The sequence below is a fragment of the Elephas maximus genome, chromosome 1 (assembly GCF_024166365.1).
Source record: "Elephas maximus indicus isolate mEleMax1 chromosome 1, mEleMax1 primary haplotype, whole genome shotgun sequence".
Lineage (NCBI taxonomy): Eukaryota > Metazoa > Chordata > Mammalia > Proboscidea > Elephantidae > Elephas > Elephas maximus.
Genome location: NC_064819.1, coordinates 81,557,358 through 81,562,976, shown reverse-complemented (window position 1 = coordinate 81,562,976; position 5,619 = coordinate 81,557,358). Strand labels below are relative to the sequence as shown.

Sequence of the window (5,619 nt, the reverse complement as noted above, 5' to 3'; positions counted from 1 at the left end):
CTGTGCCTGCATCAGGGACCCCATGTGGCCAGCTGGACCCACTTTGGCCCCTTTCTCCCAAGAGGCTCTACACCTTTGGTTATATGGTTAGAGTCATTATACCTCTCGACATTGACATTGTGGGATTTTAAGGAAGCGACGATTTAAAGGGAGACTCTGTAGCTGAATTCGACCCTCCCAGACTTCTCTCCTCGTTTCCCTTCCCTCCGCTCCAAATGACTACTTGCTGTGAGTGCCAGTGAATGCTTACTTGGCTCTCTGAGTCTCTTAATGCAGTTCCTCTGTTAGAGACCCTTAGTTAGGGCAGTCCAAAGAAGAATCTAAGTTACAAAAGATGAGGCGCTGTTACAGCGAAGTTCGGTTTTACAATACTTCTCCTCATTTGGAAGGACTGGGCTGCCTCCACTTTAACTGACCCCATGTGTGCAGTGTAGAACTGCTACATAGTGTTTTCTAGGCTTTCACCTTTCAGGAGCAAATTACCAAGCCTGTCTTCTGAAACACCTCCAAAACCAAAACCAAACCCACTGCCGTCGAGTCGATTACGGACTCATAGCGACCCTATAGGACTGAGTAGAACTGCCCCCATAGAGTTTCCAAAGAGCGCCTGGTGGATTCCAATTGCCGAACTTCTGGTTAGCAGCCGGAGCTCTTAACCACTACGCCACCAGGGTTTCCGAAGCACTTGTGGGTGGATTCAAACTGTCAACCTTATGGCTAGTAATTGATCGCTTAACCCTTTGCTCTTTCTCTGATCCCCTTGCTCTATTCCCATTCTTGCGGAGCAAAGAGCCGGAAGAGAAGAGACTAGAAGCCTATAGTAAATGTCGGGACAGGTTTCTCAAAGAAAAACTGGATTGTCAATAGGCTCCTAAGAGACAGTAACTAGAGTAAAATAAGAATACCGCCTGAACAGGGACTTGAGCCCTGGACCCTCGGATTAAAAGTCTGATGCTGTACCAACTGAGCTACCCAGGCCTCTTTACCCAGCTATTCTTGGATACCCAATGTAGGTTTTATGTAAGACAACTGGTTATATGTTCCATGTCCTGCTTCCCAAATAGCTTCCTTGTAATTCTTTTGCTTGCCAAGAAGATTTTGTTCCAAACAGATGTTACAATCGCTAGGAAAATTTCCATTCCTACTATCTTGTCTTCTGTCTCTTTACACTTTCAGAAACAGACATGGTCACCTAGACAAAGCACTACTGGCTTTCAGATCACATTAGTACACCCAGAGGGCTTCACGTCCACCTACATCTATTTTTCTTGAAGCAACATTCATGTTACTCTTCTTTGCATCCCTCTGCATTGTCTTGTACTTATTTCTTGCAGCCTTGGGAGGCAGAGGAGTAAAGAGTTGAAGGAGAGAAAAATTTAAGACTGCCAAGAATGTTCCATAATGGTGGGCAAGCAAATGCACATGGGTTTAAACTTCTGCATCTCTATGCTTGCTTTTCTTCACGATACAACTTCTCTACCATCTGTAAGCCACTCTTCCCTCTATTCATTTTATTTCTCCTCCTCCTTCTTTCCCGTCTCCTTTTGCTCTTCCTTCTTCAGGTCTTCATGTCCTGAATGCTGTTTCCTATTCATATCCAAAGGAAAAAAATAATTCTCTGGATGAATTAGTGTACACTAGGACATACCATCCAGCATATGACCTAAGACAGTTTTTGAGTTTTGACCTAAACCTGGAGAAAATACTGTACAACGGATATGGAAACAAATGGGAAGTTTTGAAGTGAAGGAAAGCTTAATACCTCTGGGGAGGAAAGGCAGGGCAGGGAATGGGAAAAGATAATTCTTTATTTCTTTCAAATAACTTGGCACTCCCAAGAAACTAAGATTATGTGAAAACTGAGAGAATTTGTGATTACTTAACTTTAGGAATTTGTAGATTTCTCATCTTTCCTACCGTACCAATATACAATGCAGAGTTGGGTCACATAAAATCACCTAAAATTGTTTTGTGGATCAATCCACAGGGAAACTAGGCAAGGACTTTTAGCAAAATACCCTGGGGTTAGTTAGCATTTCAATGAGTAAAGCATCCCTCCAAGCTATTTTGGCTGTCTTCTATCCATTTGATGTAGCTTGGAAGTCAAGAAGCTGCATCTCAGACATAGGGACCACTCTCCCAGGGAGGTTTGGGACCCACTATCTCATCCCACCTCTGTATCAGGTGATTCTTTGACTTGTTGGCAGGGGATCAAGTTTTTGAAGCCTATGTTATGAATGGATTATAATGAAACATTTTCCTGGCATTAAAGCAGGCATTTCTGACAAAAGCAGCTCTTTTCCGAGCTTCTAGACTTTTCTCCCTGGAGCCACACAGTATTTTCTTTGGTCTGAAGATACCAACTTCTGGCAATCCTTCTTTTGTTGCTGTCATCTGCCCTTTATTGCAGAGTTCAATACTTGGCTCATAATTCTGTACCCAAATGCATGCTCATTATAAGTAACTCAAATGAGAGTAGCCTTGAAGAAATATGTCACTTCTGGTCATCTCACAGCCTCGGTTTATTATACCTAAGTAATTGTTTTCAAATGTTTCAGATAATATTTGACTCATTTTTTGAATGTTGTAAAAATTACCTCCAATTGCAAAGTTAAAAATTTGAAAACAGAAACCTAATATTTCCTTATCAGCACTTTCACTTATATGCTTGTACAGTGTCCTCACAGCATTGGCTGCAGGCTCTAATGGGTAAGGTGTCTGATTTCAGATCTAGAGGATTGAGGGTTCAAGTCCCTTCGTGGTTGTTTTATTTCTTATGTTGCAACAAGTAGAAGATTCTTGAATTGACTTTCAGTGGCTAATTCCTGAGGTGTTCCCGGGAGGGAGAATTGATATAGGGGAAGTATCTTCTTTCATGAATTGACAACTAACATTAAAGAGGCTTTGGAAATCTAAAATGGGCTAAGCCTCAAAAAGACAAGGGAGCAAATATGTGTGCTCACAGGTGATCATTATCCTGTCCTTTCAGTTTATTACTTTTTTGTAATGCTTTTCAAGATTTCAATGGATGTGAACTAAAACCATTCCCGTAGCCAACTCTTCAGATGAAGATTAGACTGGACTATAAAACATAATACCTGTGAAGAGCTTGCTTCTTAGTCAAGTAAATATACAAGACTTAAATGGGCAGTTCCTGTCTGGAGATGGAAAGAGAAGGCAGAAAGGGATAGGAGCTGGTTGAATGGACAAGGGAAACCCAGGGTGGAAAGTGGGAGTGTGCTGTCACATTATAGGGATTGCAAGTAGTGTCACATAAAGTACTTGTATAAGAGGCGGGGCCAAGATGGCAGAGTAATCAGACACTTCAGGTGGTCCCTCTTACAACAAAGACCTGAAGAAGCAAGTGTATCAATTATGTATACGAGAAACTAGGAGCCCTGAACATCAAAGGCAAAGTTAAGAAATCAGACTGAGCAGCAGAGAGAGGGAGAGGTGATTCTGAAGCAGCAAGGAGTTGCCCAACCTGACTGGGTGGGAATAAGCACCCCTCAGTCCCGATCCCCTGGTGAGACCATGGTGGGGCTGGCAGTAGTGTTTGGGACCAGTTTCCGTAGCCACAGAGAGCCAGTGGCACAGAATCTACTCATGCCTCCAGAATCAGTGAAAAACAGCCCTCTCGGCATAAGTAATTGCATGTAATTTACCATGGAGATGTAATAGCTCCCCTTTTGAAAGAAGTTTCTCCCATTTATCTGATCCAACTTCCCTTTGCCCCGAGCCGGCTTCAGAAACAGTTGATTTTCCTGGGCCAGAGACAGGTTCTGCTGTGCAACCTGAGCCATTCCCCTGGCCTTGGAGGAGGAACAAATTAACAAACAGGGGAAAAATAATCTGCCAGCTCCCCTTAACTGGGAACTTGGGGCAGAAGTGGCTCCTGTCCATGCACAAGTGATCCACAAACTTTGAATGTCTGTCAGCACTGCATGAACCCATGTAGCCCCATTTCAGCAGCAGGCCCCTGTTGTTACATTGCAAGGGTGTATGTGCCTGAGGTCTGACCTCACCTGTTTCAGCTGTGCAGTGGAGATGTGGGTTCTTGACATTTGACACCACTCTGCCTATCAAGCAGGGTCCTCACATACCCACATCAGGGGCCCGAGGACTGGTGGCTCCACCCACACTACCCAGCCACCCACAACAGGGATCCAAAGATAAGCGGTGCCTCCCAGTCCTTACACCCAAAAGCATTTGGTGTAATGGGAAGGTTGCAGAGTCCACCCACCTCTGTGCTCTAGAGAAGAGGGACACACCTTCCTCACAAACACTTGGCGGAAGTCTGTAAGCCCCCTTCCTTGGTCAGAGTGTGACCTCCTGCTGCAACCAGAAACCTGTGCATACACCAATCACCACAGCTCCTCTAAGACCATAGGTGAGAGCCTGCACCGCACACTTTGTGACCCACTCCCTGGACACCTGAGCTGAATCCATACATGAAAAGTGAATGGATTCCTAGGCTCATACACCTGGTAACAGCTCTACCCATCTGGTGACAGGATATTAGAACTTCAAAGGCTCCAATAATCAGGTTAGCTCACTTGAGCAACCTATTTCGGTATATTAAAACAAAACAAAGCAAGAAGCTAGGACACAGTAAGCAAACATAAAAAAATTAATATGATAACTTACAGGTGGCTCAGAGACAATAGTTGATATCAAATCCCATAAAGAAGCAGACCACGATCGCTTCAACAAACTCCCAAATCAAAGAATCAAGGAATCTTCCAGATGAAGAGCTATTCCTGGAACTACCAGAGGTAGAATACAAAAGATTAATATTCAGAACTCTTCAAGAGATCACAAAGGAGATCAGGCAAAATGCAGAACAAGCCAAGGAACACGCAGATAAAGCAGTTGAGGAATTTCAGAAGGTTATTCAAGACCATAATGACAAACTTAATAGGCTGCAAGAATCCATACAGAGACAGCAATCAGAAATTCAGAAGATTAACAATAAAATTTCAGAGTTAGACAACTCAAGAGAAAGTCAGAGGAGCAGAATCGAGGAGCTGGAAGTCAGAATCAGTGAGATTGAAGTTAAAACCTTGGCACCAATATATCCAAAGAAAAAATAAGATAAAAGAATTTTTAAAAAATGAAGAAACCCTAAGAATCGTGTGGGACTCTATCAAGAGAAATAACCTATGAGTGATGGCAGTACCAGAACAGGGAGGGAAAACAGAAAACACAGAGGGAATTGTTAAAGATCTGTTGGCAGAAAACTTCCCTGATATTGTGAAAGATGAAAAGATATCCATCCAAAATGCTCATCGAACCCCATACAATGTAGATCCAAAAAGAAAGTAATCAAGACATATTATCATCAGACTTGCCAAAACCAAAGATAAAGAGAATTTTAAGAGCAGCTAGGGATAAACAAAAAAGTCATCTACAAAGGAGATTCAATAAGAAAAAGCTTGGACTACGTAGCGGAAACCATGCAGGCAAGAAAGAAATGGGATGACATATATAAAGCCTTGAAGGAAAAAAATTGCCAGCCAAGACTCATATATCCAGCAAAACCATCTCTCAGATATGAAGGTGAAATTAGGACATTTCCAGATAAACAGAAGTTTAGGGAATTTGCAAAAACCAAACCAA

General features: G+C 42.7%; 1 non-coding gene across 1 annotated transcript; it reads right to left on the bottom strand.

The window, feature by feature from the left end:
- Positions 1-905: 905 nt before the first annotated feature.
- On the bottom strand, positions 906-978 carry TRNAK-UUU (transfer RNA lysine (anticodon UUU)). The gene has a single exon. It is a non-coding gene; the product is annotated as a tRNA-Lys (tRNA).
- Positions 979-5,619: the final 4,641 nt, after the last annotated feature.